The sequence below is a fragment of the Arachis hypogaea genome, chromosome 6 (assembly GCF_003086295.3).
Source record: "Arachis hypogaea cultivar Tifrunner chromosome 6, arahy.Tifrunner.gnm2.J5K5, whole genome shotgun sequence".
In the NCBI taxonomy this organism is placed as follows: Eukaryota; Viridiplantae; Streptophyta; class Magnoliopsida; order Fabales; family Fabaceae; genus Arachis; species Arachis hypogaea.
Window position 1 is genome coordinate 40,919,149 of NC_092041.1, and position 27,185 is coordinate 40,946,333.

General features: G+C 47.8%; 43 non-coding genes and 6 pseudogenes across 43 annotated transcripts; all 49 read right to left on the minus strand.

Moving 5' to 3' along the window:
* Window positions 1-11,585: 11,585 nt before the first annotated feature.
* LOC112698878 (5S ribosomal RNA) lies at window positions 11,586-11,704 on the minus strand. Its single transcript, XR_003152011.1, has one exon. It is a non-coding gene; the product is annotated as a 5S ribosomal RNA (ribosomal RNA).
* A 180-nt stretch (window positions 11,705-11,884) lies between these two features.
* On the minus strand, window positions 11,885-12,003 carry LOC112699343 (5S ribosomal RNA). The gene has a single exon (XR_003152422.1). It is a non-coding gene; the product is annotated as a 5S ribosomal RNA (ribosomal RNA).
* A 188-nt stretch (window positions 12,004-12,191) lies between these two features.
* Window positions 12,192-12,310, minus strand: LOC112699368 (5S ribosomal RNA). Its single transcript, XR_003152443.1, has one exon. It is a non-coding gene; the product is annotated as a 5S ribosomal RNA (ribosomal RNA).
* Window positions 12,311-12,495: 185 nt separating this feature from the next.
* Window positions 12,496-12,614, minus strand: LOC112699023 (5S ribosomal RNA). Its single transcript, XR_003152149.1, has one exon. It is a non-coding gene; the product is annotated as a 5S ribosomal RNA (ribosomal RNA).
* A 181-nt stretch (window positions 12,615-12,795) lies between these two features.
* LOC112698906 (5S ribosomal RNA) lies at window positions 12,796-12,914 on the minus strand. The gene has a single exon (XR_003152037.1). It is a non-coding gene; the product is annotated as a 5S ribosomal RNA (ribosomal RNA).
* A 187-nt stretch (window positions 12,915-13,101) lies between these two features.
* LOC112699244 (5S ribosomal RNA) lies at window positions 13,102-13,220 on the minus strand. Its single transcript, XR_003152355.1, has one exon. It is a non-coding gene; the product is annotated as a 5S ribosomal RNA (ribosomal RNA).
* Window positions 13,221-13,406: 186 nt separating this feature from the next.
* LOC112699035 (5S ribosomal RNA) lies at window positions 13,407-13,525 on the minus strand. Its single transcript, XR_003152160.1, has one exon. It is a non-coding gene; the product is annotated as a 5S ribosomal RNA (ribosomal RNA).
* Window positions 13,526-13,711: 186 nt separating this feature from the next.
* On the minus strand, window positions 13,712-13,830 carry LOC112699344 (5S ribosomal RNA). The gene has a single exon (XR_003152423.1). It is a non-coding gene; the product is annotated as a 5S ribosomal RNA (ribosomal RNA).
* A 183-nt stretch (window positions 13,831-14,013) lies between these two features.
* LOC112699068 (5S ribosomal RNA) lies at window positions 14,014-14,132 on the minus strand. The gene has a single exon (XR_003152190.1). It is a non-coding gene; the product is annotated as a 5S ribosomal RNA (ribosomal RNA).
* A 183-nt stretch (window positions 14,133-14,315) lies between these two features.
* LOC112699136 (5S ribosomal RNA) lies at window positions 14,316-14,434 on the minus strand. The gene has a single exon (XR_003152255.1). It is a non-coding gene; the product is annotated as a 5S ribosomal RNA (ribosomal RNA).
* Window positions 14,435-14,617: 183 nt separating this feature from the next.
* LOC112699175 (5S ribosomal RNA) lies at window positions 14,618-14,736 on the minus strand. The gene has a single exon (XR_003152291.1). It is a non-coding gene; the product is annotated as a 5S ribosomal RNA (ribosomal RNA).
* Window positions 14,737-14,926: 190 nt separating this feature from the next.
* On the minus strand, window positions 14,927-15,045 carry LOC112699218 (5S ribosomal RNA). The gene has a single exon (XR_003152331.1). It is a non-coding gene; the product is annotated as a 5S ribosomal RNA (ribosomal RNA).
* A 181-nt stretch (window positions 15,046-15,226) lies between these two features.
* On the minus strand, window positions 15,227-15,345 carry LOC112699135 (5S ribosomal RNA). The gene has a single exon (XR_003152254.1). It is a non-coding gene; the product is annotated as a 5S ribosomal RNA (ribosomal RNA).
* Window positions 15,346-15,528: 183 nt separating this feature from the next.
* On the minus strand, window positions 15,529-15,647 carry LOC112699310 (5S ribosomal RNA). The gene has a single exon (XR_003152391.1). It is a non-coding gene; the product is annotated as a 5S ribosomal RNA (ribosomal RNA).
* A 190-nt stretch (window positions 15,648-15,837) lies between these two features.
* On the minus strand, window positions 15,838-15,948 carry LOC112699406 (5S ribosomal RNA; annotated as a pseudogene).
* Window positions 15,949-16,133: 185 nt separating this feature from the next.
* Window positions 16,134-16,252, minus strand: LOC112699130 (5S ribosomal RNA). Its single transcript, XR_003152249.1, has one exon. It is a non-coding gene; the product is annotated as a 5S ribosomal RNA (ribosomal RNA).
* A 187-nt stretch (window positions 16,253-16,439) lies between these two features.
* On the minus strand, window positions 16,440-16,558 carry LOC112699365 (5S ribosomal RNA). The gene has a single exon (XR_003152440.1). It is a non-coding gene; the product is annotated as a 5S ribosomal RNA (ribosomal RNA).
* Window positions 16,559-16,739: 181 nt separating this feature from the next.
* LOC112698847 (5S ribosomal RNA) lies at window positions 16,740-16,858 on the minus strand. The gene has a single exon (XR_003151981.1). It is a non-coding gene; the product is annotated as a 5S ribosomal RNA (ribosomal RNA).
* Window positions 16,859-17,034: 176 nt separating this feature from the next.
* Window positions 17,035-17,152, minus strand: LOC112699254 (5S ribosomal RNA). The gene has a single exon (XR_003152358.1). It is a non-coding gene; the product is annotated as a 5S ribosomal RNA (ribosomal RNA).
* A 186-nt stretch (window positions 17,153-17,338) lies between these two features.
* LOC112699433 (5S ribosomal RNA) lies at window positions 17,339-17,457 on the minus strand (annotated as a pseudogene).
* A 183-nt stretch (window positions 17,458-17,640) lies between these two features.
* LOC112699197 (5S ribosomal RNA) lies at window positions 17,641-17,759 on the minus strand. The gene has a single exon (XR_003152312.1). It is a non-coding gene; the product is annotated as a 5S ribosomal RNA (ribosomal RNA).
* Window positions 17,760-17,947: 188 nt separating this feature from the next.
* LOC112699052 (5S ribosomal RNA) lies at window positions 17,948-18,066 on the minus strand. Its single transcript, XR_003152176.1, has one exon. It is a non-coding gene; the product is annotated as a 5S ribosomal RNA (ribosomal RNA).
* A 183-nt stretch (window positions 18,067-18,249) lies between these two features.
* Window positions 18,250-18,368, minus strand: LOC112699014 (5S ribosomal RNA). The gene has a single exon (XR_003152140.1). It is a non-coding gene; the product is annotated as a 5S ribosomal RNA (ribosomal RNA).
* Window positions 18,369-18,551: 183 nt separating this feature from the next.
* LOC112699314 (5S ribosomal RNA) lies at window positions 18,552-18,670 on the minus strand. Its single transcript, XR_003152395.1, has one exon. It is a non-coding gene; the product is annotated as a 5S ribosomal RNA (ribosomal RNA).
* Window positions 18,671-18,854: 184 nt separating this feature from the next.
* Window positions 18,855-18,973, minus strand: LOC112699459 (5S ribosomal RNA; annotated as a pseudogene).
* A 185-nt stretch (window positions 18,974-19,158) lies between these two features.
* Window positions 19,159-19,277, minus strand: LOC112699105 (5S ribosomal RNA). Its single transcript, XR_003152226.1, has one exon. It is a non-coding gene; the product is annotated as a 5S ribosomal RNA (ribosomal RNA).
* A 190-nt stretch (window positions 19,278-19,467) lies between these two features.
* LOC112699447 (5S ribosomal RNA) lies at window positions 19,468-19,578 on the minus strand (annotated as a pseudogene).
* Window positions 19,579-19,761: 183 nt separating this feature from the next.
* LOC112699258 (5S ribosomal RNA) lies at window positions 19,762-19,880 on the minus strand. Its single transcript, XR_003152359.1, has one exon. It is a non-coding gene; the product is annotated as a 5S ribosomal RNA (ribosomal RNA).
* A 185-nt stretch (window positions 19,881-20,065) lies between these two features.
* On the minus strand, window positions 20,066-20,184 carry LOC112699187 (5S ribosomal RNA). The gene has a single exon (XR_003152303.1). It is a non-coding gene; the product is annotated as a 5S ribosomal RNA (ribosomal RNA).
* Window positions 20,185-20,370: 186 nt separating this feature from the next.
* Window positions 20,371-20,489, minus strand: LOC112698998 (5S ribosomal RNA). Its single transcript, XR_003152124.1, has one exon. It is a non-coding gene; the product is annotated as a 5S ribosomal RNA (ribosomal RNA).
* Window positions 20,490-20,671: 182 nt separating this feature from the next.
* On the minus strand, window positions 20,672-20,790 carry LOC112698796 (5S ribosomal RNA). Its single transcript, XR_003151933.1, has one exon. It is a non-coding gene; the product is annotated as a 5S ribosomal RNA (ribosomal RNA).
* Window positions 20,791-20,972: 182 nt separating this feature from the next.
* On the minus strand, window positions 20,973-21,091 carry LOC112699298 (5S ribosomal RNA). Its single transcript, XR_003152380.1, has one exon. It is a non-coding gene; the product is annotated as a 5S ribosomal RNA (ribosomal RNA).
* Window positions 21,092-21,278: 187 nt separating this feature from the next.
* On the minus strand, window positions 21,279-21,397 carry LOC112699440 (5S ribosomal RNA; annotated as a pseudogene).
* Window positions 21,398-21,579: 182 nt separating this feature from the next.
* On the minus strand, window positions 21,580-21,698 carry LOC112698941 (5S ribosomal RNA). The gene has a single exon (XR_003152070.1). It is a non-coding gene; the product is annotated as a 5S ribosomal RNA (ribosomal RNA).
* Window positions 21,699-21,886: 188 nt separating this feature from the next.
* Window positions 21,887-22,004, minus strand: LOC112699389 (5S ribosomal RNA). The gene has a single exon (XR_003152460.1). It is a non-coding gene; the product is annotated as a 5S ribosomal RNA (ribosomal RNA).
* A 184-nt stretch (window positions 22,005-22,188) lies between these two features.
* Window positions 22,189-22,307, minus strand: LOC112699434 (5S ribosomal RNA; annotated as a pseudogene).
* Window positions 22,308-22,493: 186 nt separating this feature from the next.
* LOC112699326 (5S ribosomal RNA) lies at window positions 22,494-22,612 on the minus strand. Its single transcript, XR_003152406.1, has one exon. It is a non-coding gene; the product is annotated as a 5S ribosomal RNA (ribosomal RNA).
* Window positions 22,613-22,799: 187 nt separating this feature from the next.
* Window positions 22,800-22,918, minus strand: LOC112699170 (5S ribosomal RNA). Its single transcript, XR_003152287.1, has one exon. It is a non-coding gene; the product is annotated as a 5S ribosomal RNA (ribosomal RNA).
* A 184-nt stretch (window positions 22,919-23,102) lies between these two features.
* LOC112699020 (5S ribosomal RNA) lies at window positions 23,103-23,221 on the minus strand. Its single transcript, XR_003152146.1, has one exon. It is a non-coding gene; the product is annotated as a 5S ribosomal RNA (ribosomal RNA).
* Window positions 23,222-23,404: 183 nt separating this feature from the next.
* On the minus strand, window positions 23,405-23,523 carry LOC112699352 (5S ribosomal RNA). The gene has a single exon (XR_003152428.1). It is a non-coding gene; the product is annotated as a 5S ribosomal RNA (ribosomal RNA).
* A 183-nt stretch (window positions 23,524-23,706) lies between these two features.
* LOC112699320 (5S ribosomal RNA) lies at window positions 23,707-23,825 on the minus strand. Its single transcript, XR_003152401.1, has one exon. It is a non-coding gene; the product is annotated as a 5S ribosomal RNA (ribosomal RNA).
* Window positions 23,826-24,011: 186 nt separating this feature from the next.
* On the minus strand, window positions 24,012-24,130 carry LOC112698968 (5S ribosomal RNA). Its single transcript, XR_003152095.1, has one exon. It is a non-coding gene; the product is annotated as a 5S ribosomal RNA (ribosomal RNA).
* A 424-nt stretch (window positions 24,131-24,554) lies between these two features.
* Window positions 24,555-24,673, minus strand: LOC112699095 (5S ribosomal RNA). The gene has a single exon (XR_003152216.1). It is a non-coding gene; the product is annotated as a 5S ribosomal RNA (ribosomal RNA).
* Window positions 24,674-24,858: 185 nt separating this feature from the next.
* On the minus strand, window positions 24,859-24,977 carry LOC112698697 (5S ribosomal RNA). Its single transcript, XR_003151840.1, has one exon. It is a non-coding gene; the product is annotated as a 5S ribosomal RNA (ribosomal RNA).
* Window positions 24,978-25,162: 185 nt separating this feature from the next.
* Window positions 25,163-25,281, minus strand: LOC112699315 (5S ribosomal RNA). The gene has a single exon (XR_003152396.1). It is a non-coding gene; the product is annotated as a 5S ribosomal RNA (ribosomal RNA).
* Window positions 25,282-25,467: 186 nt separating this feature from the next.
* On the minus strand, window positions 25,468-25,586 carry LOC112698628 (5S ribosomal RNA). The gene has a single exon (XR_003151774.1). It is a non-coding gene; the product is annotated as a 5S ribosomal RNA (ribosomal RNA).
* A 185-nt stretch (window positions 25,587-25,771) lies between these two features.
* On the minus strand, window positions 25,772-25,890 carry LOC112699184 (5S ribosomal RNA). The gene has a single exon (XR_003152300.1). It is a non-coding gene; the product is annotated as a 5S ribosomal RNA (ribosomal RNA).
* Window positions 25,891-26,073: 183 nt separating this feature from the next.
* On the minus strand, window positions 26,074-26,192 carry LOC112699291 (5S ribosomal RNA). Its single transcript, XR_003152374.1, has one exon. It is a non-coding gene; the product is annotated as a 5S ribosomal RNA (ribosomal RNA).
* Window positions 26,193-26,375: 183 nt separating this feature from the next.
* Window positions 26,376-26,494, minus strand: LOC112699114 (5S ribosomal RNA). Its single transcript, XR_003152234.1, has one exon. It is a non-coding gene; the product is annotated as a 5S ribosomal RNA (ribosomal RNA).
* Between the last annotated feature and the right edge of the window lie 691 nt (window positions 26,495-27,185).

Genomic DNA, 27,185 nt, shown 5'->3' on the forward strand with positions numbered 1-27,185 from the left:
GGACAAGCCACAGAAATATACCACAGTTACGCCCCCCTCCAAGTCTCCTTGGTAGACATCTAACAGAGAAGTAGCCACACGAAAAGATCCCACCACCTCGACCGCTAAACACAGAGAGCGGGGAGAGATCGGTCCGAATACTGTGAATACCACAAGCTCTACGGTCATTCTACTAACGACTGCTACGACCTAAAAAATGTTATAGAAAAGCTAGCCAGAGAAGGAAAACTCGACAGATACATAGCAGAGAAAGGAGAAGAACCAGGAAGAGAAGACGGGGAGATAACGAAAATCGGGCGAACAAACCCCACGAACCCCTGAAAGGCACGTTCACATGATAAATGGAGGTTTTGCAGGCGGAGGAACATCCAGATCCTCGCGAAAAAGACACCTCAAAGAAGTCTATCATGTCCGAGAAGACAGTCCCCTACCCGAATTACCTCCTATCTTATTTACCCGAGAAGATGCTCAAGGGATAATACCCGGGCACGACGATCCAATGGTAATCACCATCATCCTAGCAAACGCCAACTTACATCGAACTCTGGTTGACCAGGGAAGCTCAGCAGATATCCTGTTCAAAACGGCCTTCGACAAGCTCGGACTCGAAGAAAAAGAACTAAAAGCCTATCCCACCGACCTATTTGGGCTAGGGGATACCCCAATCCATCCCTTAGGATACGTCTCGCTGCACACTACCTTTGGAAGAGGCGAGCAATCTAAAACATTAAGCATCGACTACATTATAGTCGACGTCACTTCAGCATACAATGCCCTCATTGGGCGACCAACCCTAAACAGACTGGCAGCTATAGTCTCGACCCCACACCTCTGTATGAAGTTCCCTACCGCAAAAGGAATCGCTACCCTAAAAGGTGACCAAAAACTAGCACGGCGATGCTACAACGAAAGCCTGAGCCTAAAAGGGAAAGAGGTCAACACAATAGAACTCGGACGAGTTCAAGCCCGCGAAGACCTTCAGCCACAACCAGAGGGAGAAACCGACAAAGTCCAGATCGGGAACACACCTGAAAAAATAACAAACATAGGAGCAAACCTCGAAGCAGGCCTAAAGGAGGACTCATAACCCTCTTAAGGGAGAATTCCGACCTCTTCGCCTGGAAAGCCTCCGACATGCAGGCATAAGCCCCGACCTGATGTGCCATAAGCTATCAGTATACCGGGATCCAGACCTGTCCAACAAAGACGCCGGAAGCTCGGACCTGAGCGCATGCAAGCAATAGAAGAACAAGTACAAGCACTACTAGACGCAGGGTTCATTCGGGAAGTAAATACCCCTATGGCTCGCAAACGTGGTCCTGGTAAAAAAGCCCAATGGAAAATGGAGGATGTGCGTCGATTACACGGATCTCAACAAAGCCTGCCCCAAAGACCCATATCCACTACCAAACATCGACGCCTTAGTAGACGCAGCCTCAGGCTATAGATATCTCTCCTTCATGGACGCATACTCGGGATACAATCAAATCCCGATGTACGGACCCGACCAAGAAAAGACCTCGTTCATAACCCCAAGGGCAAACTACTGCTACGTAGTAATGCCCTTCGGGCTGAAGAACGCAGGGGCAACCTACCAGAGGCTAATGAACAAAGTGTTCTCAGAGCACATCGGACTACAGCTGGAGGTGTACGTCGACGACATGCTGGTAAAGACACAAGAAGACAGAAACTTGCTGACCGACCTCACCAGTGTCTTCGGCACCCTCAGAAAACACAACATGAGACTTAACCCGACAAAATGCACCTTCGCCGCAGAAGCCGGAAAGTTCTTAGGCTTCATGCTGACTCAAAGGGGCATTGAAGCAAACCCGGACAAATGCCAAGCAATACTCAATATGAAAAGCCCGACGTGTGTCAAAGAAGTACAACAACTGAATGGAAGGCTAGCCGCCCTATCAAGATTCTTGGCAGGATCGGCAATAAAATCACTACCTCTCTACTCGCTCCTAAAGAAAGGGAAACCCTTCTCATGGACCCCGGAGTGCGAAAAAGCCTTCCAAGAATTCAAGGAGTTACTCGGGCAACCACCAATCCTAACCCGACCTTTAAAAGAAGAAGAACTCGTACTATACCTCTCGGTTGGAAACCGAGCAGTCGCTTCAGCGTTAATACGAGAAAATGACCAAGGACAACACCCCATATACTTTGTAAGCAAAGCACTACAAGGGGCCGAATTAAACTATCAGAAGATAGAAAAATTCGCCTACGCCCTAGTGTTCACAGCTCGGAGGCTCCGTCCCTACTTTCAAGCCCACACCATCAAAGTCCGGACAAACCAACCCATGAGACACATCCTGCAAAAAACAGACCTGGCAGGACGAATACTACAATGGGCGGTGGAACTGTCCGAGTTCGACCTCCACTATGAAGCCCGGACTGCCATAAAATCCCAGTATCTAGCCGACTTTATCGCAGAATACACGGAGACCCCTGGAACCCCACTCTCATGGAACCTGTATGTCGACGGGTCCTCAAACAAAACAGGAAGCGGAGCCGGGGTTATACTTGAAAGCGACCAAGGAACGCGGATAGAACTATCCCTAAAATTCGAGTTCCAGGCTTCGAACAACCAAGCCGAATACGAGGCCCTACTAGCAGGTCTAAAGCTAGCCGAAGAGGTCGGAGCCCAGAGAATCACAATCTTCAGTGACTCCCAGGTCGTCACATCACAAGTAAATGGAAGCTACCAGGCCAAAGACCCAACTATGAAAAAATACCTGGACCAAACACAGGCACAATTACGCCACTTTTCAGAAATACAAATCCAGCACATACCTCGGGAACAAAACGCCCGGGCAGACGCCCTCTCAAAGCTCGCCAGCACCAAGCCCGGAGGCAACAACAGAAGTCTCCTCCAAGAAACCTTACAATCTCCCTCCGTGTTAAGAGGGGAAGAAACGCTAAATATATCCAACCAACAGCAAGGATGGATGACCCCCATACTCAACTACCTGAAGTCGGGAACTCTCCCCGCCGAAAGAAAAGAAGCTAAAAGGCTTGCAAAGGACGCCCAGAATTATACACTAATCCACGACGTGTTATACAGAAGAGGATTCTCAAACCCCCTCCTTAGATGCGTTCCGACCTCAGAAACAAAGAGCGTCCTCGAGGAAGTCCACGGAGGTATGTGTGGAAACCATCTCGGAGCTCGGGCATTATCCAAAAAAATAGTCCGAGCCGGGTTCTACTGGCCGACCTTGCAAAGAGATGCAACGAAATTTGTGAAAATATGCCCCCCTGCCAAAAACACGCCAATTTCCACAAGGCACCACCAGAAGACCTTATCAGCATTACCGCACCATGGCCCTTCGCAAAATGGGGACTTGACCTACTCGGCCCGTTCCCCCAAGGACCGGGGCAAGTCAAATACCTCATAGTAGGGGTCGACTACTTCACAAAGTGGATCGAAGCTGAACCCTTAGCCACCATTACGGCTCAGAAAAGCCGCAAATTCCTATACAAAAACATTGTCACAAGGTTCGGAGTCCCCTACTCCATCACAACGGACAATGGAACACAGTTCACGGACACAAGTTTTCAGAACTTAGTAGCCGAACTAAAAATCAAACAGCAATTCACCTCAGTCGAGCACCCACAAGCCAATGGACAAGCAGAGGCTGCAAATAAAGTCATCTTGGCAGGGTTAAAACGAAGACTCCAAGAGGCCAAAGGGGCATGGGCCGAGGAGCTCCCCCAGGTACTATGGGCATATCGGACAACCCCACACTCTACAACAGGAGAATCACCGTTCCGACTAGCTTACGGGATGGAGGCAATGATTCCTATCGAAATAGATGAAGGGTCACCCAGAGTCATCTTCTACAACGAAGAAGACAACCCGCAGGCACAAAAGAAAGAACTCGACCTCCTCCCCGAGGTCCGAGAAAGAGCCCGAATCCGAGAAGAAGCCTTAAAACGGCGAACGGCCCTCAGATACAATCAGAAAGTAATAAAGCGAAGCTTCTCCATTCACGACCTGATTCTAATCCGAAATGACATCGGAACACAAAAATCGGGAGAAGGAAAGCTAGCCACAAATTGGAAAGGGCCCTACAAGGTAACAGAAGTCTTAGGGACAGGCTATTACAAAGTATCCGACCTAGAAGGCAATGAGCTGCCCAGGGCCTGGCACGCCTGTAATCTAAGACGGTACTACAGCTAGAAAAACTTAACCCGAGGTGTACTCTTTTTCCCTACAAGGGTTTTTTAATGAGACACCCGGTTAAGTAAGACACCCGACCTAGTCAAAGGTAAACACTCTGTAAATATTCTTTCTTTTTTAATACTAATCAAATTTTTCTATTTTTTTTTCCTCATGATGAAACAAATCCTAGAAAGTACCCCGCCAAGGCGCATTAATTTATGCTCGGCAAAACGCAAAAAATCATTTGCCAAGAGACCACACAAGGTCGGCAAAGATAAAGCGACGAGGTTCAAATTAATGTGAGAAGTTATAAAGTAACTCTGAAAAGGCTCAGAAAAGCCAATAAAAAGAGATTACAAAAATAACTTAAAAAGGCCGACCAACAACAAGGTCGGACCCAACAAAAGGAGGTACTCGAAACGCCCGAGGCCCGAGAAAGAGCCCGGATCCAAAGAAAGAAGCCTTAAAACGGCGAAAACAAAGATTTCGAAAACGCTTACTAGAAAGTTGCTATACAACTAAAAAGTACAAGCGAAAAAACGAAAACAAAGATTTCGAAAACGCTTACTAAAAAGTTGCTATACAACTAAAAAGTACAAGCGACAAAAAAAAAACGAAATCAAAAGAAAGGGTACAGCAAAAGTTCCAAGCGCTAGCTAAAAAGTTGTTATCCAAAAACAACTAAAAAGCATAAAAGCGGAACAAAAAGTCAAAACGCGAACAAAAACACCGCATAAATAAGCTAAAAAGTTACTACAAGTAGCTAATAAGCAAAAAGGTGTCCAAAGCGTTCACAGAAACCATCCAAAAACAAAAGAGCCCACAGGTCGGGCAAAACACCAAAAATAAAAAGATTACAGAGGATCAAGGTCCTTTCCAGACTCCACATCAACAGAAGGCTGCGGAGGAAACATAGATATCGGGACTGCATCAACAGCAACGTCATCCCGGTTTGAAACCTCCACACCAGATCCATCCCCGGCCAAAGGTAAAGTCGGGTTCTCCACCGGAACTTTGGGGTCGGACACCGGAACCTCATCCTCGTTGGGAGCAGGAACAATCTTTCCCTCCACAACAACGTTATCCGTACTAAATAAGCTCAGATCTAGGTCAGGAGCAAGAACTCGGACCTGAGCCTTCAAATTCTCAAACATAGCATCCATACCCTTGGCCACATGACCTTCTAGCTCGTAAAAATCATCCCGAGCAGATTGCAACTTCTCCTTTGTCTCCACAAGCTCGGCATATATCCGAGTATAATTCTCCGTCGCCGCCTTCGCCATCTCCTCAGATGTCTTCGCTGCCGCCACAACCGCGGTAGCTTTAGTTTTCTCTTTCTCCAAAGAGGCCTCCAGCTCAGTAATCCTGGCAGCCTTCAGTTGACTAATCCTATCAAACTCGGACTGAGCCTTCTCAAGTCGGGAGCTGGTCGCCCCAAGGGGGGATTTCTTGAACTCCCGGGCAATAGCGGCATGAAGACTAGCCATCCGGACACAGCTCCGTGCCATATACTGAAAATGATGCTCCATAGACACATCATCAGTAGAAATAAAGGTCTGAGGGAGAATATGCTGTTCAACCCAACCAAGAGCATCAAAGTCCTTATCGTTGAAACCGGCAAGCTCTTGAGAGGTCTTCTGCTTCTTGGAAGGAGGACCCGAGGACGGAGGAGAAGAAGAAGTAGCAGGCCCAGAGGTCGGAGGATCCTGACTTATAGCTCGGAACTGGGGAGTCGGAATAGTCTTCGACCGAGTCTGAACACCCACAGTAGTCTTCTGCGGAGAAGATCGGGCAGAAGCCTCCCCGGCCTCGATATTCCGAGCAGCCACAGACTTCTTCGTCCGACGAAGGAACTTCATGGAATCCGCCTGAGAAGACATCTCTGCAAGAAATAAAGAAAAGGATTACCACAACAGAAATTCCACCAAAAACAAGCAAAACCAAAATACTAAAAAAGATGAATCTCGGAAGAGGTCGGGAACTACCTAACTCGGAACGGAGAAGGCTTGGATCTCCCAACATTTTCTTCGTGTCCAAGTGAGGTGCCTGACCCCATAAACTGCTCACCACACCCACAAAAGCCTGCTCCACCTCATCTAGACTCTCAAAGGTATACTTAGCAGACACTACATTCTCCTGCCAACAAAGAGGAAAAGAAGGCTCCCCACTCTCATCTAGAAAGAAAGGTCGGACGTCTCCAGTAGCCCGGACCTTGAAATAAAAGTTCTTAAAATCGTGAAAGGACTCATCATACAGGGTACAAAACTTTCTTCCCTGGTTAGCCCTAAAAGAGACCCAAGATACCTTCCCTCCACCTGACCCCGGCTTCGTCAACACAAACAAGTAGGAAAAAAGAGAAATAGAGGGAGCAACGCCCAAAAACTGACACAAAAGTTGAAACAGCTTTAAAAATGCCCAAGAATTTGGATGGAGCTGCGTAGGGGCAAGGTTACAAGACCATAACACCTCGGACTCCAGGTCGGTAAAAGGAAGTCGGACACTCAGCTTAGAGAAAAAACAATCATAAGCGTAAAAGAAGAGCTTCTCGGAACTATCTAAGGGCGGGAAGCAAACTCTCTCCTAGGAATCCGGGGCTACTAGTTCATAATCCCTCTCAGACTCTCTATCTTCACATATGCTACATTGCCTACGAAACCTAGCTAAATACTCAGAATCTACCACAGAAGGGACTCTTAGAGGAACAGGATCTACCCAACCAAGACGACTTGGAATCTTGGTCGACATCGCTTGAAGAACCTTTCGAGACATAAAATTCTTGCCTACAAAGAAGAATACAACAGCAAGCAAAAATCACATAAAAGCAGACAGCGAGAACCCATTCAGCAAAGCAAGAAACAAAGATCTTTTAGAAGAAAATACAGCAACCCGGAGCAAAATACCAGAGAACAAAAAAGAGTCCCCCCCATGTACAAACAACTGGCGGCGCCTCTTTTCGGGGCAACCCAGGCATAGGGAAAAAGAAACAAACAAAGAGCCACACAAAAGAAACAGAAGCATATGTGCACAAGAAAAGAGATGGGAACAAACCTGGAAGAAAGAAACGAGGACGACGAGCTCCGAAGCAAGGAGAACGGAACGGCGGCGCAGAGGAAACCCCAGAAAGACACGCGGAAAGATTCGGGGAAGAAGAAGAACAAAAGAAAAAGGAAGCGGTGCTCAAAAAAGGAGATGGCGAAAACTCAGAAAACAGGAAGGGAACAGAATAAACGAAGAAAAGGACGAAAGGGGCAAATAAATAATGCCTTCACAAAGCCCGAACGGAAATCGAGGAGAAACGGTAAAATGCAATAAATGCAGGAACGGCCATTTTTGAATTTTGAAAAACTACTATGCCCGAGCTCGACCTCCCAAAAAGGACGAACTCGGGCAGGGGCACTGTTCATACCCTGACCGGGCTCCTCCAACTCGGCAAAATCCATGAAAGGTCCGACCTCGTCCCAAGGCCCATGCCTGAGGTCGGACCTCGGACAATAAAGCTAAGAAGGCCCATCAAAAGGAACGCAGCCCAAAACCTAAGGGCCGAAAAGGCCTAGGAAAGGCGGTTCCACAAAGATAGAGATAAAACTCCCAAAAGATAAGATAAGATAAGAATATCTTATCCAGGGAAGATCACGGCCAACTACTATAAATACACTGGAGCACCCAGGTATGACACACATTCCACATTCTACACATATCTGCTTGAACCCATGCTAACTTAAGCATCGGAGTGTCATTGCAGGTACAACCACCAACCACTCCACATATAAAGCTCGGGTCCCTGACCCCACCTCGGGCCTCTCCAAGACGACCGAGCTACATGTTTCAGGTAATCCTCGGAACACTATGGTTCGGGGAAAATACTTGGATTTTAGTCCGGAAAATGTAAGGTTGGCATTCAACTTGCCCATGATGCAAGGAGATGAACATCCTTACACTAGAAGGGTCAACTTTGATCAAAGGTTGGACCAAGTCCTCACAGTCATTTGTGAAGAGGGCACCCAATGGAAGAGAGATTCAAGAGGGAAGCCGGTTCAACTGAGAATGCATGACCTCAAGCCCGTGGCTAGGGGATGGTTGGAGTTTATCCAACACTCAATCATTCCCACTAGCAACCGGTCCGAAGTTACTATAGACCGGGCTATCATGATTCATAGCATTATGATTGGAGAAGAAATAGAAGTTCATGAGGTTATATCCCAAGAACTTTATAAGGTGACGGACAAGTCATCTACCTTGGCAAGGTTAGCCTTTCCTCATCTCATTTGTCATCTCTGTTATTTAGTGGGAATTGACATTGAGGGAGACATTCCCATTGATGAGGACAAGCCCATCACTAAGAAAAGGATGGAGCAAACAAGAGATCCCACTCATCATGAAATCCCTGAGATGCCTCAAGGGATGCACTTTCCTCCACAAAACTATTGGGAGCAACTGAACACCTCCCTAGGAGAATTGAGTTCCAACATGGGACAACTAAGGGTGGAGCACCAAGAACATTCCATTCTCCTCCATGAAATTAGAGAAGATCAAAGAATCATGAGAGAGGAGCAACAAAGGCAAGGAAGAGACATTGAGGAGCTCAAGCACTCCATAAGATCTTCAAGAGGAAGAACAAGCCGCCATCACTAAGGTGGACCCGTTCTTTAATTTCCTTGTTCTTTATTTTCCTGTTTTTCGAAAATTATGCTTATGTTTATCTATGTTTGTGTCTTTTGATCATTAGTGTCTTAGTGTCTATGCCTTAAAGTTATGAATGTCCTATGAATCCATCACCTTTCTTAAATAAAAAATATTCTTAATTGAAAAAGAGAAGAATTGCATGAATTTTGAATTTTATAACAGATTAATTATTTTGATGTGGTGGCAATACTTTTGTTTTCTGAATGTATGCTTAAACAGTGCATATGTCTTTTGAATTTGTTGTTCATGAATGTTGGCTCTTGAAAGAATGATGAAAAAGGAGACATGTTACTGAGGATCTGAAAAATCATAAAAATGATTCTTGAAGCAAGAAAAAGCAGTGAATATTCGGAAAAAAAGAGAGAAAAACGAAAAAAAATAGAGAAAAACGAAAAAAAAAAGAGAAAAAGAAAGAAATAAAGTTGTGATCCAAGGCAAAAAGAGTGTGCTTAAGAACCCTGGACACCTCTAATTGGGGACTCTAGCAAAGCTGAGTCACAATCTGAAAAGGTTCACCCAATTATGTGTCTGTGGCATGTATGTATCCGATGGTAATACTGGAAGACAGAGTGCTTTGGGCCACGGCCAAGACTCATAAAGTAGCTGTGTTCAAGAATCATCATACTTAACTAGAAGAATCAATGACACTATCTGGATTCTGAGTTCCTAAAGAAGCCAATCATTCTGAATTTCAAAGGATAGAGTGAGATGCCAAAACTGTTCAGAGGCAAAAAGCTAAAAGCCCCGCTCATCTAATTAATACTGATCTTCATAGATGTTTTTGGAATTCATTGCATATTCTCTTCTTTTTATCTTATTTGATTTTCAGTTGCTTGAGGACAAGCAACAATTTAAGTTTGGTGTTGTGATGATCGGATAATTTATACGCTTTTTGGCATTATTTTTAGTATGTTTTAGTTAGTTTTTAGTATATTTTTATTAGTTTTTAGTTAAAATTCACTTTTCTGGACTTTACTATGAGTTTGTGTGTATTTCTGTGATTTCAGGTATTTTCTGGCTGAAATTGAGGGACTTGAGCAAAAATCTGATTCAGAGACTAAAAAGGACTGCAGATGCTGTTGGATTCTGACCTCCCTGCACTCAAAGTGGATTTTCTGGAGCTATAGAAGCCCAATTGGCGCGATCTCAACGGTGTTGGAAAGTAGACATCCTGAGCTTTCCAGCAATATATAATAGTCCATACTTTGCCCGAGATTTGATGGCCCAAACCGGCGTTCCAAATCAGCTCAAAACTGCCCGGCGTTAAACGCCGGAACTGGCACAAGAATGGGAGTTAAACGCCCAAACTGGCACAAAAGCTGGCGTTTAACTCCAAGAGAAGTCTCTACACGAAAATGCTTCAATGCTCAGCCCAAGCACACACCAAGTGGGCCAGGAAGTGGATTTTTATGTCATTTACTCATCATTTGTAAACCCTAGACTACTAGTTCTCTATATATAGGACCTTTTACTCTTGTATTCTCATCTTGGTTCTTCTGGTTCCCTCCCTGGGGCCGAAGCCAATGATCACTTTTGTTCTTATGTATTTTCAACGGTGGAGTTTCTACACACCATAGATTAAGGTGTGGAGCTCTGCTGTACCTCGAGTATTAATGCAATTACTATTGTTCTTCTATTCAATTCAGCTTATTCTTGTACTAAGATATTCATTTGCACCCAAGAACATGATGAATGTGATGATTATGTGACACTCATCATCATTCTCACTTATGAACGAGTGCCTGACAACCACTTCTGTTCTACAAGCAAACAAGGCTTGAATGTTTATCTCTTGGATCCCTTAATTGGAATCTTCGTGGTATAAGCTAGAACTGATGGCGGCATTCAAGAGAATCCGGAAGGTCTAAACCTTGTCTGTGGTATTCTGAGTAGGATTCAATGATTGAATGACTGTGACAAGCTTCAAACTCCTGAAGGCTGGGCGTTAGTGACAGACACAAAAGAATTACTGGATTCTATTCCAACCTGATTGAGAACCGACAGATGATTAGTCGTGCCGTGACAGGGTGCGTTGAACATTTTCACTGAGAGGATGGGAGGTAGCCACTGACAATGGTGAAACCCTACATACAGCTTTCCATGGAAAGGAGTAAGAAGGATTGGATGAAGACAGTAGGAAAGCAGAGAGACAGAAGGGACAAAGCATCTCCATACGCTTATCTAAAATTCTTACCAATGAATTACATAAGTATCTCTATCTTTATCTTTATGTTTTATTCATCATCCATAACCATTTGAGTCTGCCTGACTGAGATTTACAAGATGACCATAGCTTGCTTCATACCAACAATCTCTGTGGGATCGACCCTTACTCGCGTAAGGTTTATTACTTGGACAACCCAGTACACTTGCTGGTTAGTTGTGCAAAGTTGTGATAAAGAGTTGAGATTGAAATTGAGCGTACCATGTTGATGGCGCCATTGATGATCACAATTTCGTGCACCACCCATCCTAGTACTACTCTCGCCCAAGCACGCTTAACTGCGGAGTTCTTATGGGATCCGGTGCATTAGTGCTGGTATTTTTGCACCTATTATAGTCCGCACACACAATTTTCTTAACCATACGAAGCGAGAGAGCGTAACACTATCCACGAAGCCTTGTGGGTACCGTAGGTGCCTGCCGAGGATGAGGCCATTGCGGCTCGCCCTTAAGTGTCCTACTCGAGATAGCGTCATTTAAAGAATGAGGGTCGTCATGACGTAAAAAAAAAAAAGAGGTGCAACACGAGGACTTCCCAGGAGGTCGCCCATCCTAGTACTACTCTCGCCCAAGCACGCTTAACTGCGGAGTTCTGATGGGATCTGGTGCATTAGTGCTGGTACAATCGCACCTATTATAGTGCGCACACACAATTTTCTTAACCGTACGGTGCGAGAGAGCGTAACACTATCCGTGAAACCTTGCGAGTACCGTAGGTGCCTGCCGAGGATGAGGCCATTGCGGCTCGCCCTTAGGTGTCCTACTCGGGATAGCGTCATTTAAAGGATGAGGGTCGGCAGGACGTAAAAAAAAAAGGTGCAACACGAGGACTTCCCAGGAGGTCACCCATCCTCGTACTACTCTCGTCCAAGCACGTTTAACTGTGGAGTTCTGATAGGATCCGGTACATTAGTGCTGGTATTTTCGCACCTATTATAGTCCGCACACACAATTTTCTTAACCATACGGTGCGAGAGAGCGTAACACTATCCACGAAGCCTTGCGGTTACCGTAGGTGCCTGCCGAGGATGAGGCCATTGCGGCTCGCCCTTAGGTGTCCTACTCGGGATAGCGTCAATTAAAGAATGAGGGTCGTCATGACGTAAAAAAAAAAAAAAAAGAGGTGCAACACGAGGACTTCCCAGGAGGTCACCCATCCTAGTACTACTCTTGCCCAAGCACATTTAATTGTGGAGTTCTGATGGGATCCGGTGCATTAGGGCTGGTACGATCGCACTTATTATAGTTCGCACACACAATTTTCTTAACCATACGGCATGAGAGAGCGTAACACTATCCACAAAACCTTGCAGGTACCGTAGGTGCCTGCCGAGGATGAGGCCATTGCGGCTCGCCCTTAGGTGTTCTACTCGGGATAGCTTCATCTAAAGAATGAGGGTCGGCACGACGTAAAAAAAAAAAAAGAGGTGCAACACGAGGACTTCCCAGGAGGTCACCCATCCTAGAACTACTCTCGCCCAAGCACGCTTAACTGCGGAGTTCTGATGGGATCTGGTGCATTAGTGCTGGTACAATTGCACCTATTATAGTGCGCACACACAATTTTCTTAACCGTACGGCGCGAGAGAGCGTAACACTATCCGCGAAACCTTGCGGGTACCGTAGGTGCCTGCCGAGGATGAGGCCATTGCGGCTCGCCCTTAGGTGTCTACTCGGGATAGCATCATTTAAAGGTTGAGGGTCGGCACGACGTAAAAAAAAAAAAGGTGCAACACGAGGACTTCCCAGGAGGTCACCCATCCTAGTACTACTCTCGCCCAAGCACGCTTAACTGCGGAGTTCTGATGGGATCCGGTGCATTAGTGCTGGTATTTTAGCACCTATTATAGTCCGCACACACAATTTTCTTAACTATACGGTGCGAGAGAGCGTAACACTATCCGCGAAGCCTTGCAGTTACCGTAGGTGCCTGCCGAGGATGAGGCCATTGCGGCTCGCCCTTAGGTGTCCTACTCGGGATAGCGTCATTTAAAGAATGAGGGTCGTCATGACGTAAAAAAAAAAAAAAAGAGGTGCAACACGAGGACTTCCCAGGAGGTCACCCATCGTAGTACTACTCTTGCCCAAGCACGCTTAATTGTGGAGTTCTGATGGGATCCGGTGCATTAGGGCTGGTACGATCGCACCTATTATAGTTCGCACACACAATTTTCTTAACCATACGACACGAGAGAGCGTAACACTATCCACAAAGCCTTGCAGGTACCGTAGGTGCCTGCCGAGGATGAGGCCATTGCGGCTCGCCCTTAGGTGTTCTACTCGGGATAGCTTCATCTAAAGAATGAGGGTCGACACGATGTAAAAAAAAAAAAAAGAGGTGCAACACGAGGACTTCGCAGGAGGTCACCCATCCTAGTACTACTCTCGCCCAAGCACGCTTAATTGTGGAGTTCTGATGGGATCCGGTGCATTAGTGCTGGTACGATCGCACCTATTATAGTTCGCACACACAATTTTCATAACCATACGGCGCGAGAGAGCGTAACACTATCCGCGAAGCCTTGCAGGTACCGTAGGTGTCTGCCGAGGATGAGGCCATTGCGGCTTGCCCTTAGATGTTCTACTCGGGATAGCTTCATTTAAAGAATGAGGATCGTCATGACGTAAAAAAAAAAAAAAGAGGTGCAACACGAGGACTTTCCAGGAGGTCACCCATCCTAGTACTACTCTTGCCCAAGCACGCTTAATTGTGGAGTTCTGATGGGATCCGGTGCATTAGTGCTGGTACGATCGTACCTATTATAGTTCGCACGCAAAATTTTCTTAACCATACGGCGCGAGAGAGCGTAACACTATCCACAAAACCTTGCAGGTACCGTAGGTGCCTGCCGAGGATGAGGCCATTGCGGCTCGCCCTTAGGTGTTCTACTCGGGATAGCTTCATCTAAAGAATGAGGGTCGGCACGACGTAAAAAAAAAATGAGGTGCAACACGAGGACTTCCCAGGAGGTCACCCATCCTAGTACTACTCTCGCCCAAGCACGCTTAACTGCGGAGTTCTGATGGGATCCGGTGCATTAGTGCTGGTACAATTGTGCCTATTATAGTTTGCACACACAATTTTCTTAACCGTACGGCGCGAGAGAGCGTAACACTATCCGCGAAACCTTGCGGGTACCGTAGGTGCCTGCCGAGGATGAGGCCATTGCGGCTCGCCCTTAGGTGTCCTACTCGGGATAGCGTCATTTAAAGTATGAGGGTCGGCACGACGTAAAAAAGAAAAAAGGTGCAACACGAGTACTTCCCAGGAGGTCACCGATCCTAGTACTTCTCTCGCCCAAGCACGCTTAACTGCGGAGTTCTGATGGGATCCGGTGCATTAGTGCTGGTATTTTCGCACCTATTATAGTCCGAACACACAATTTTCTTAACCATACGGTGCGAGAGAGCGTAACACTATCCGCGAAGCCTTGCGGTTACCGTAGGTGCCTGCCGAGGATGAGGCCATTGCGGCTCGCCCTTAGGTGTCCTACTCGGGATAGCGTCATTTAAAGAATGAGGGTCGTCATGACGTAAAAAAAAAAAGAGGTGCAACACGAGGACTTCCCAGGAGGTCACCCATCCTAATACTACTCTTGCCCAAGCACGCTTAATTGTGGAGTTCTGATGGGATCCGGTGCATTAGTGCTGGTACGATCGCACCTATTATAGTTCGCACACACAATTTTCTTAACCATACGGCGCGAGAGAGCGTAACACTATCCACAAAGCCTTGCAGGTACCGTAGGTGCCTGCCGAGGATGAGGCCATTGCGGCTTGCCCTTAGGTGTTCTACTCGGGATAGCTTCATTTAAAGAATGAGGGTCGGCACGACGTAAAAAAAAAAAAAAAAAAGAGGTGCAACACGAGGACTTCCCAGGAGGTCACCCATCCTAGTACTACTCTTGTCCAAGCACGCTTAATTGTGGAGTTCTGATGGGATCCAGTGCATTAGGGCTGGTACGATCGCACCTATTATAGTTCGCACACACAATTTTCTTAACCATACGGCACGAGAGAGCGTAACACTATCCACAAAGCCTTGCAGGTACCGTAGGTGCCTGCCGAGGATGAGGCCATTGCGGCTCGCCCTTAGGTGTTCTACTCGGGATAGCTTCATCTAAAGAATGAGGGTCGGCACGACGTAAAAAAAAAGAGGTGCAACACGAGGACTTCGCAGGAGGTCACCCATCCTAGTACTACTCTCGCCCAAGCACGCTTAACTGCGGAGTTCTGATGGGATCCGGTGCATTAGTGTTGGTACAATTGCGCCTATTATAGTTTGCACACACAATTTTCTTAACCTTACGGCGCGAGAGAACGTAACACTATCCGCGAAACCATGCGGGTACCATAGGTGCCTGCCGAGGATAAGGCCATTGCGGCTCGCCCTTAGGTGTTCTACTCGGGACAGCTTCATTTAAAGAATGAGGGTCGGCACGACGTAAAAAAAAAAAGAGGTGCAACATGAGTACTTCCCAGGAGGTCACCCATCCTAGTACTAATCTTGCCCAAGCACGCTTAATTGTGGAGTTCTGATGGGATCCGGTGCATTAGTGCTGGTACGATCGCACCTATTATAGTTCGCACGCACAATTTTCTTAACCATACGGCGCGAGAGAGCGTAACACTATCCACAAAGCCTTGCAGGTACCGTAAGTGCCTGCCGAGGATGAGGCCATTGCGGCTCGCCCTTAGGTGTTCTACTCGTGATAGCTTCATCTAAAGAATGAGGGTCGGCACGACGTAAAAAAAAAAAAAAAAAAGAGGTGCAACACGAGGACTTCCCACCCATCCTAGTACTACTCTCGCCCAAGCACGCTTAACTGCGGAGTTCTGATGGGATCCGGTGCATTAGTGCTGGTATTTTCGCACCTATTATAGTCCGAACACATAATTTTCTTAACCATTAGGTGCGAGAGAGCGTAACACTATCCGCGAAGCCTTGCGGTTACCGTAGGTGCCTACCGAGGAAGAGGCCATTGCGGCTCGCCCTTAGGTGTCCTACTCGGGATAGCGTCATTTAAAGAATGAGGGTCGTCATGACGTAAAAAAAAAAAAAGAGGTGCAACACGAGGAGTTCCCAGGAGGTCTCCCATCCTAGTACTACTCTTGCCCAAGCACGCTTAATTGTGGAGTTCTGATGGGATCCGGTGCATTAGTGCTGGTACGATCGCACCTATTATAGTTCGCACACACAATTTTCTTAACCATACGGCGCGAGAGAGCGTAACACTATCCACAAAGCCTTGCAGGTACCATAGGTGCCTGCCGAGGATGAGGCCATTGCGGCTTGCCCTTAGGTGTTCTACTCGGGATAGCTTCATTTAAAGAATGAGGGTCGGCACGACGTAAAAAAAAAAAAAAAGAGGTGCAACACGAGGACTTCCCAGGATGTCACCCATCCTAGTACTACTCTCGCCCAAGCAAGCTTAACTGCTGAGTTCTGATGGGATCCGGTGCATTAGTGCTGGTACAATCGCACCGATTATAGTTCGCACACACAATTTTCTTAACCGTACGGCGCGAGAGAGCGTAACACTATCCGCGAAACCTTGCGTGTACCGTAGGTGCCTGCCGAGGATGAGGCCATTGCGGCTCGCCCTTAGGTGTCCTACTCGGCATAGCGTCATTTAAAGGATGAGGGTCGGCACGACGTAAAAAAAAAAAGGTGCAACACGAGGACTTCCCAGGAGGTCACCCATCCTAGTACTACTCTCGTCCAAGCACGCTTAACTGCGGAGTTCTGATGGGATCCGGTGCATTAGTGCTGGTATTTTCGCACCTACACACACAATTTTCTTCACCATACGGTGCGAGAGAGCGTAACACTATCCGCGAAGCCTTGCGGTTACCGTAGGTGCCTGCCGAGGATGAGGCCATTGCGGCTCGCCCTTAGGTGTCCTCTTCGGGATAGCGTCATTTAAAGAATGAGGGTCGTCATGACGTAAAAAAAAAAAAAAGAGGTGCGACACGAGGACTTCCCAGAGGTCACCCATCCTAGTACTACTCTTGCCCAAGCACGCTTAATTGTGGAGTTCTGATGGGATCCGGTGCATTAGTGCTGGTACGATCGCACCTATTACAGTTCGCACGCACAATTTTCTTAACCATACGGCGCGAGAGAGCGTAACACTATCCACAAAGCCTTGCAGGTATCGTAGGTGCCTGCCGAGGATGAGGCCATTGCGGCTCGCCCTTAGGTGTTCTACTCGGGATAGCTTCATTTAAAGAATGAGGGTCGGCACGACGTAAAAAAAAAAAAAAGAGGTGCAACACGAGTACTTCCCAGGAGGTCACCCATCATAGTGCTACTCTTGCCCAAGCACACTTAATTGTGGAGTTCCGATGGGATCCGGTGCATTAGTGCTGGTACGATCGCAACTATTATAGTTCGCACACACAATTTTCATAACATACGGCGCGAGAGAGCGTAACACTATCCGCGAAGCCTTGCAGGTACCATAGGTGCCTGCCGAGGATGAGGCCATTGCGGCTCGCCCTTAGATGTTCTACTCGGGATAGCTTCATTTAAAGAATGAGGGTCGTCATGACGTAAAAAAAAAAAAGAGGTGCAACACGAGGACTTCCCAGGAGGTCACCCCTCCTAGTACTACTCTTGCCCAAGCACGCTTAATTGTGGAGTTCTGATGGGATCCGGTGCATTAGTGCTGGTACGATCGCACCTATTATAGTTCGCACACACAGATTTCTTAACCATACGGCTCGAGAGAGCGTAACACAATCCACAAAGCCTTGCAGGTACCGTAGATGCCTGCCGAGGATGAGGCCATTGCGGCTCGCCCTTAGGTGTTCTACTAGGGATAGCTTCATTTAAAGAATGAGTGTCGGCACGACGTAAAAAAAAAAAAAAAAGAGGTGCAACACGAGGACTTCCCAGGAGGTCACCCATCCTAGTACTACTCTCACCCAAGCACGCTTAACTGCGGAGTTTTGATGGGATCCGGTGCATTAGTGCTGGTACAATTGCACCTATTATAGTTCGCACACACAATTTTCTTAACCGTATGGCGCGAGAGAGCGTAACACTATCCGCGAAACCTTGCGGGTGCCGTAGGTGCCTGCCGAGGATGAAGCCATTGCGGCTCGCCCTTAGGTGTCCTCCTCGGGATAGCGTCATTTAAAGCATGAGGGTCGGCACGACGTAAAAAAGAAAAAAGGTGCAACACGAGGACTTCCTAGGAGGTCACCCATCCTAGTACTACTCTCGCCCAAGCACGCTTCACTGCGGAGTTCTGATGGGATCCGGTGCATTAGTGCTGGTATTTTCACACCTATTATAGTCCGCACACACAATTTTCTTAACCATACGGTGCGAGAGAGCGTAACACTATCCGCGAAGCCTTGCGGTTACCGTAGGTGCCTGCCGAGGATGAGGCCATTGCGGCTCACCTTTAGGTGTCCTACTCGGGATAGCGTCATTTAAAGAATGAGGTTCGTCATGACGTAAAAAAAAAAATTGGTGCAAGACGAGGACTTCCCAGGAGGTCACCCATCCTAGTACTACTCTTGCCCAAGCACGCTTAATTGTGGAGTTCTGATGGGATCCGGTGCATTAGTGCTGGTACGATCGCACCTATTATAGTTCGCACACACAATTTTCTTAACCATACGGCGCGAGAGAGCGTAACACTATCCACAAAGCCTTGCAGGTACCGTAGGTGCCTGCCGAGGATGAGGCCACTGCGGCTTGCCTTTAGGTGTTCTACTCGGGACAGCTTCATTTAAAGAATGAGGGTCGGCACGACGTAAAAAAAAAAAAGAGGTGCAACACGAGTACTTCCCAGGAGGTCACACATCATAGTACTACTCTTGCCCAGGCACACTTAATAGTGGAGTTCTGATGGGATCAGGTGCATTAGTGCTGGTATGATCGCACCTATTATAGTTCGCACACACAATTTTCATAACCATACGGCGCGAGAGAGCGTAACACTATCCGCGAAGCCTTGCAGGTACCGGAGGTGTCTGCCGAGGATGAGGCCATTGCGGCTTGCCCTTAGATGTTCTACTCGGGATAGCTTCATTTAAAGAATGAGGATCGTCATGACGTAAAAAAAAAAAAAGAGGTGCAACACGAGGACTTCCCAGGAGGTCACCCATCCTAGTACTAATCTTGCCCAAGCACGCTTAATTGTGGAGTTCTGATGGGATCCGGTGCATTAGTGCTGGTACGATCGCACCTATTATAGTTCGCACGCACAATTTTCTTAACCATACGGCGCGAGAGAGCGTAACACTATCCACAAAGCCTTGCAGGTACCGTAAGTGCCTGCCGAGGATGAGGCCATTGCGGCTCGCCCTTAGGTGTTCTACTCGGGATAGCTTCATCTAAAGAATGAGGGTCGGCACGACGTAAAAAAAAAAAAAAAAAAGAGGTGCAACACGAGGACTTCCCACCCATCCTAGTACTACTCTCGCCCAAGCACGCTTAACTGCGGAGTTCTGATGGGATCCGGTGCATTAGTGCTGGTACAATTGCGCCTATTATAGTTTGCACACAAAATTTTCTTAACCGTACGGCGCGAGAGAGCGTAACACTATCCGCGAAACCTTGCGGGTACCGTAGGTGCCTGCCGAGGATGAGGCCATTGCGGCTCACCCTTAGGTGTCCTACTCGGGATAGCGTCATTTAAAGTATGAGGGTCGGCACGACGTAAAAAAGAGAAAAGGTGCAACACGAGGACTTCCCAGGATGTGACCCATCCTAGTACTACTCTCGCCCAAGAACGCTTAACTGCGGAGTTCTGATGGGATCCGGTGCATTAGTGCTGGTATTTTCGCACCTATTATAGTCCGAACACACAATTTTCTTAACCATACGGTGCGAGAGAGCGTAACACTATCCGTGAAGCCTTGCGGTTACCGTAGGTGCCTGCCGAGGATGAGGCCATTGCGGCTCGCCCTTAGGTGTCCTACTCGGGATAGCGTCATTTAAAGAATGAGGGTCGTGATGACGTAAAAAAAAAAAAAGAGGTGCAACACGTGGACTTCCCAGGAGGTCACCCATCCTAGTACTACTCTTGCCCAAGCATGCTTAATTGTGGAGTTCTGATGGGATCCGGTGCATTAGTGCTGGTACGATCGCACCTATTATAGTTCGCACACACAATTTTCTTAACCATACAGCGCGAGAGAGCGTAACACTATCCACAAAGCCTTGCAGGTACCGTAGGTGCCTGCCGAGGATGAAGCCATTGCGGCTCGCCCTTAGGTGTCCTACTCGGGATAGCTTCATTTAAAGAATGAGGGTCGGCACGACGTAAAAAAAAAAAAAAGAGGTGCAACACGAGGACTTCCCAGGAGGTCACCCATCCTAGTACTACTCTCGCCCAAGCAAGCTTAACTGCGGAGTTCTGATGGGATCCGGTGCATTAGTGCTGGTACAATCGCACCAATTATAGTTCGCACACACAATTTTCTTACCCATACGGCGCGAGAGAGCGTAACACTATCTGCGAAACCTTGCGTGTACCGTAGGTGCCTGCCGAGGATGAGGCTATTGTGGCTCGCACTTAGGTGTCCTACTCGGGATAGCGTCATTTAAAGGATGAGGGTCGGCACGACGTAAAAAAAAAAAAGGTGCAACACGAGGACTTCCCAGGAGGTCACCCATCCTAGTACTACTCTCGCCCAAGCACGCTTAACTGCGGAGTTCTAATGGGATCCGGTGCATTAGTGCTGGTATTTTCGCACCTATTATAGTCCGCACACATAATTTTCTTAACCATAAGGTGCGAGAGAGCGTAACACTATCCGCGAAGCCTTGCGGTTACCGTAGGTGCCTGCGAGGATGAGGCCATTGAGGCTCGCCTTAGGTGTCCTACTCGGGATAGCGTCATTTAAAGAATGAGGGTCGTCATGACGTAAAAAAAAAAAAGAGGTGCAACACGAGGACTTCCCAGGAGGTCTCCCATCCTAGTACTACTCTTTCCCAAGCACGCTTAATTGTGGAGTTCTGATGGGATCCGGTGCATTAGTGCTGGTACGATCGCACCTATTATAGCTCGCACACACAATTTTCTTAACCATACGGCGCGAGAGAGCGTAACACTATCCACAAAGCCTTGCAGGTACCATAGGTGCCTGCCGAGGATGAGGCCATTGCGGCTTGCCCTTAGGTGTTCTACTCGGGATAGCTTCATTTAAAGAATGAGGGTCGGCACGACGTAAAAAAAAAAAAAAAGAGGTGCAACACGAGGACTTCCCAGGATGTCACCCATCCTAGTACTACTCTCGCCCAAGCAAGCTTAACTGCTGAGTTCTGATGGGATCCGGTGCATTAGTGTTGGTACAATCGCACCGATTATAGTTCGCACACACAATTTTCTTAACCGTACGGCGCGAGAGAGCGTAACACTATCCGCGAAACCTTGCGTGTACCGTAGGTGCCTGCCGAGGATGAGGCCATTGCGGCTCGCCCTTAGGTGTCCTACTCGGCATAGCGTCATTTAAATGATGAGGGTCGGCACGACGTAAAAAAAAAAAAGGTGCAACACGAGGACTTCCCAGGAGGTCACCCATCCTAGTATTACTCTCGCCCAAGCACGCTTAACTGCGGAGTTCTGATGGGATCCGGTGCATTAGTGCTGGTATTTTCGCACCTATTATAGTCCGCACACACAATTTTCTTAACCATACGGTGCGAGAGAGCGTAACACTATCCGCGAAGCCTTGCGGTTACCGTAGGTGCCTGCCGAGGATGAGGCCATTGCGGCTCGCCCTTAGGTGTCCTCTTCGGGATAGCGTCATTTAAAGAATGAGGGTCGTCATGACGTAAAAAAAAAAAAAAAAGAGGTGCGACACGAGGACTTCCCAGAGGTCACCCATCCTAGTACTACTCTTGCCCAAGCACGCTTAATTGTGGAGTTCTGATGGGATCCGGTGCATTAGTGCTGTTACGATCGCACCTATTATAGTTCGCACACACAATTTTCTTAACCATACGGCGCGAGAGAGCGTAACACTATCCACAAAGCCTTGCAGGTATCGTAGGTGCCTGCCGAGGATGAGGCCATTGCGGCTCGCCCTTAGGTGTTCTACTCGGGATAGCTTCATTTAAAGAATGAGGGTCGGCACGATGTAAAAAAAAAAAAGAGGTGCAACACGAGTACTTCCCAGGAGGTCACCCATCATAGTGCTACTCTTGCCCAAGCACACTTAATTGTGGAGTTCCGATGGGATCCGGTGCATTAGTGCTGGTACGATCGCAACTATTATAGTTCGCACACACAATTTTCATAACATACGGCGCGAGAGAGCGTAACACTATCCGCGAAGCCTTGCAGGTACCATAGGTGCCTGCCGAGGATGAGGCCATTGCGGCTCGCCTTAGATGTTCTACTCGGGATAGCTTCATGTAAAGAATGAGGGTCGTCATGACGTAAAAAAAAAAAAAAAAGAGGTGCAACACGAGGACTTCCCAGGAGGTCACCCAACCTAGTACTACTCTTGCCCAAGCACGCTTAATTGTGGAGTTCTGATGGGATACGGTGCATTAGTGCTGGTACGATCGCACCTATTATAGTTCGCACACATAATTTTCTTAACCATACGACGCGAGAGAGCGTAACACTATCCACAAAGAATTGCAGGTACCGTAGGTGCCTGCCGAGGATGAGGCCATTGCGACTCGCCCTTAGGTGTTCTACTCGGGATAGCTTCATTTAAAGAATGAAAGTCGGCACGACGTAAAAAAAAAAAAAAAGAGGTGCAACAAGAGGACATCCCAGGAGGTCACCCATCCTAGTACCACTCTCGCCCAAGCACGCTTAACTGCGGAGTTCTGATGGGATCCGGTGCATTAGTGCTGGTACGATCGCACCTATTAGAGTTCACACACACAATTTTCTTAACCATACGACGCGAGAGAGCGTAACACTATCCACAAAGAATTGCAGGTACCGTAGGTGCCTGCCGAGGATGAGGCCATTGCGGCTCGCCCTTAGGTGCTCTACTCGGGATAGCTTCATTTAAAGAATGAGGGTCGGCACGACGTAAAAAAAAAAAAGAGGTGCAACACGAGGACTTCCCAGGAGGTCACCCATCCTAGTACTACTCTCGCCCAAGCACGCTTAATTGTGGAGTTCTGATGGGATCCGGTGCATTAGTGCTGGTACAATTGCACCTATTATAGTTCGCACACACAATTTTCTTAACCGTACGGCGCGAGAGAGCGTAACACTATCCGCGAAACCTTGCGGGTACCGTAGGTGCCTGCCGAGGATTAGGCCATTGCGGCTCGCCCTTAGGTGTCCTACTCGGGATAGCGTCATTTATAGTATGAGGGTCGGCACGACGTAAAAAAGAAAAAAGGTGCAACACGACGACTTCCTAGGAGGTCACCCATCCTAGTACTACTCTCGCCCAAGCACGCTTAACTGCGGTGTTCTAATGGGATCCGGTGCATTAGTGCTGGTATTTTAGCACCTATTATAGTCCGCACACACAATTTTCTTAACCATACGGTGCGAGAGAGCATAACACTATTCGCGAAGCCTTGCGGTTACCGTAAGTGCCTGCCGAGGATGAGGCCATTGCGGCTCGCCCTTAGGTGTCCTACTCGGGATAGCGTCATTTAAAGAATGAGGGTCGTCATGACGTAAAAAAAAAAAGAGGTGCAACACGAGGACTTCCCAGGAGGTCTCCCATCCTAGTACTACTCTTGCCTAAGCACGCTTAGTTGTGGAGTTCTGATGGGATCCGGTGCATTAGTGCGGGTACGATCGCACCTATTATAGTTCGCACACACAATTTTCTTAACCATACGGCGCGAGAGAGCGTAACACTATCCACAAAGCCTTGCAGGTACCGTAGGTGCCTGCCGAGGATGAGGACATTGCGGCTCGCCCTTAGGTGTTCTACTCGGGATAGCTTCATTTAAAGAATGAGGGTCGGCACGACGTAAAAAAAAAAAAAAGAGGTGCAACACGAGGACTTCCCAGAAGGTCACCCATCCTAGTACTACTCTTGCCCAAGCACGCTTAACTGTGGAGTTCTGATGGGATCCGGTGCATTAGTGCTGGTACGATCGCACCTATTATATTTCGCACACACAATTTTCTTAACCATACAGCGCGAGAGAGCGTAACACTATCCGCGAAACCTTGCAGGTACCGTAAATGCCTACCGAGGATGAGGCCATTGCGGCTCGCCCTTAGGTGTTATACTCGGGATAACGTCATTTAAAGAATGAGGGTTGGCACGACGTAAAAAAAAAAGAGGTGCCACACGAGGACTTGGGATCCGGTGCATTAGTGCTGGTATTATCGCACCTATTATAGTTCGCACACACAATTTTCTTAACCATACGGCGCGAGAGAGCGTAACACTATCCGCGAAGCCTTGCCGGTACCGTAGGTGCCTGCCGAGGATGAGGCCATTGCGGCTCGCCCTTAGGTGCCCTACTCGGGATAGCTTCATTTAAAGAATGAGGGTCGGCACGACGTAAAAAAAAAAAAAAGAGGTGCAACACGAGGACTTCCCAGGAGGTCACCCATCCTAGAAATACTCTCGCCCAAGCACGCTTAACTGCGGAGTTCTGATAGGATCCGGTGTAATAGTGCTGGTATGATCGCACCTATTATAGTCCGCACACACAATTTTCTTAACCATACGGCGCTAGAGAGCGTAACACTATCAGCGAAGCCCTGCGGGTACCGTAGGTGCCTGCCGAGGATGAGGCCATTGCGGCTCGCCTTTAGGTGTCCTACTCGGGATAGCGTCATTTAAAGAATGAGGTTCGTCATGACGTAAAAAAAAAAAAAGAGGTGCAACACGAGGACTTCCCAGGAGGTCACCCATCCTAGTACCACTCTCGCCCAAGCACGCTTAACTGCGGAGTTCTGATGGGATCCGGTGCATTAGTGCCGGTACGATCGCACCTATTAGAGTTCACACACACAATTTTCTTAACCATACGGCGCGAGAGAGCATAACACTATCCACAAAGCCTTGCAGGTACCGTAGGTGCCTGCCGAGGATGAGGCCATTGCGGCTTGCCTTTAGGTGTTCTACTCGGGATAGCTTCATTTAAAGAATGAGGGTCGGCACGACGTAAAAAAAAAAAAAGAGGTGCAACACGAGGACTTCCCAGGAGGTCACCCATCCTAGTACTACTCCTGCCAAAGCACGCTTAACTGTGGATTTCTGATGGGATCCGGAGCATTAGTGCTGGTACGATCGCACCTATTATAGTTTGCACACACAATTTTCTTAACCGTACAGCGCGAGAGAGCGTAACACTATCCGCGAAGCCTTGCAGGTACCGTAGGTGCCTGCCGAGGATGAGGCCATTGCGGCTCGCCCTTAGGTGTTCTACTCGGGATAGCGTCATTTAAAGAATGAGGGTCGGCACGACGTAAAAAAAAAAAAAAGAGGTGCAACACGAGGACTTCCAAGGAGGTCACCCATCCTAGTACTTCTCTCGCCCAAGCACGCTTAACTACGGAGTTCTGATGGGATCCGGTGCATTAGTGCTGGTATGATCGCACCTATTATAGTTCGCACACACAATTTTCTTAACCATACGGCGCGAGAGAGCGTAACACTATCCGCGAAGCCTTGCGGGTACCGTAGGTGCCTGCCGAGGATGAGGCCATTGCGGCTCGCATTTAGGTGTCCTACTCGGGATAGCGTCATTTAAAGAATGAGGGTCGGCACGACGTAAAAAAAAAAAAAGAGGTGCAACACGAGGACTTCCAAGGAGATCACCCATCCTAGTACTACTCTCGTCCAAGCACGCTTAACTGCGGAGTTCTTATGGGATCCGGTGCATTAGTGCTGGTATTTTCACACCTATTATAGTTCGCACACACAATTTTCTTAACCATACGGCGCGAGAAAGCGTAACACTATCCGCGAAGCCTTGCGGGTACCGTAGGTGCCTGCCGAGGATGAAGCCATTGCGGCTCGCCCTTAGGTGTCCTACTCGGGATAGCGTCATTTAAAGAATGAGGGTCATCACGACGTAAAAAAAAAACGAGGTGCAACACGAGGACTTCCCAGGAGGTCACCCATCTTAGTACTACTCTTACCCAAGCACGCTTAACTGCAGAGTTTTGATGGGATCCGGTGCATTAGTGTTGGTATGATCGCACCTATTAGAGTCTGCACACACAATTTTCTTAACCATACGGCGCGAGAGAGCGTAACACTATCCGCGAAACCTTGCGGGTACCGTAGGTGCCTGCCGAGGATGAGGCCATTGCGGCTCGCCCTTAGGTGTCCTACTCGGGATAGCGTCATTTAAAGAATGAGGGTCGGCACGACGGAAAAAAAAAAAGAGGTACAACACGAGGACTTCCCAAGAGGTCACCCATCCTAGTACTACTCTCGCCCAAGCATGCTTAACTACGGAGTTCTGATGGGATCCGGTGCATTAGTGCTGGTATTTTCACACCTATTATAGTCCTCACACACATTTTCTTAACCATACGGTGCGAGAGAGGGTAACACTATCCGCGAAGCCTTGTGGGTACCGTAGGTGCCTACCGAGGATGAGGTCATTGCGGCTCGCCCTTAGATGTCCTACTCGGGATAGTGTCATTTAAAGAATGAGGGTCGCACGACGTAAAAAAAAAAAAGAGGTGCAACACGAGGACTTCCAGGAGGTCACCCATCCTAGTACTACTCTCTAATTGCGTATATGCTTATTGAATGAAATGTGAATGATGCACTTCCACTATCTGAGATACGGGTTTCCCTGGGTGAAAGCAGTGGCTAGCCACCACGTGCTCCAGGTGGAGACTTGATACTCTTCCTCTCTCTCTCTCTCTCTCTCCTTTTCCTCCCCTCTCTTTCTCTCTCTCTTTTTTCTCTTTTCTCTCTTTCTCTCTGTCTCATTCCTTTCTCTTTCCTTTTCTTCTTTCTCTCTCCCCATTTTCTCCCTCTCATCTCTTCTTCTCTTACTTTTCTCTCTTCTCGTATTTCTTTTCTTACTCTTGCTCCTCTCTCTTTCTTTTTCTTCTTTCTCTCTCTCTCTCCCCATTTTCTCTCTCTCCTCCTCTTCTTCTCTTCCTTCTCTCTCCTTCTCGTCTTTCTTTTCTTACTCTCTTTTTGTCTTTCTCTCTTAACTTTTCACAATCTCTATCTC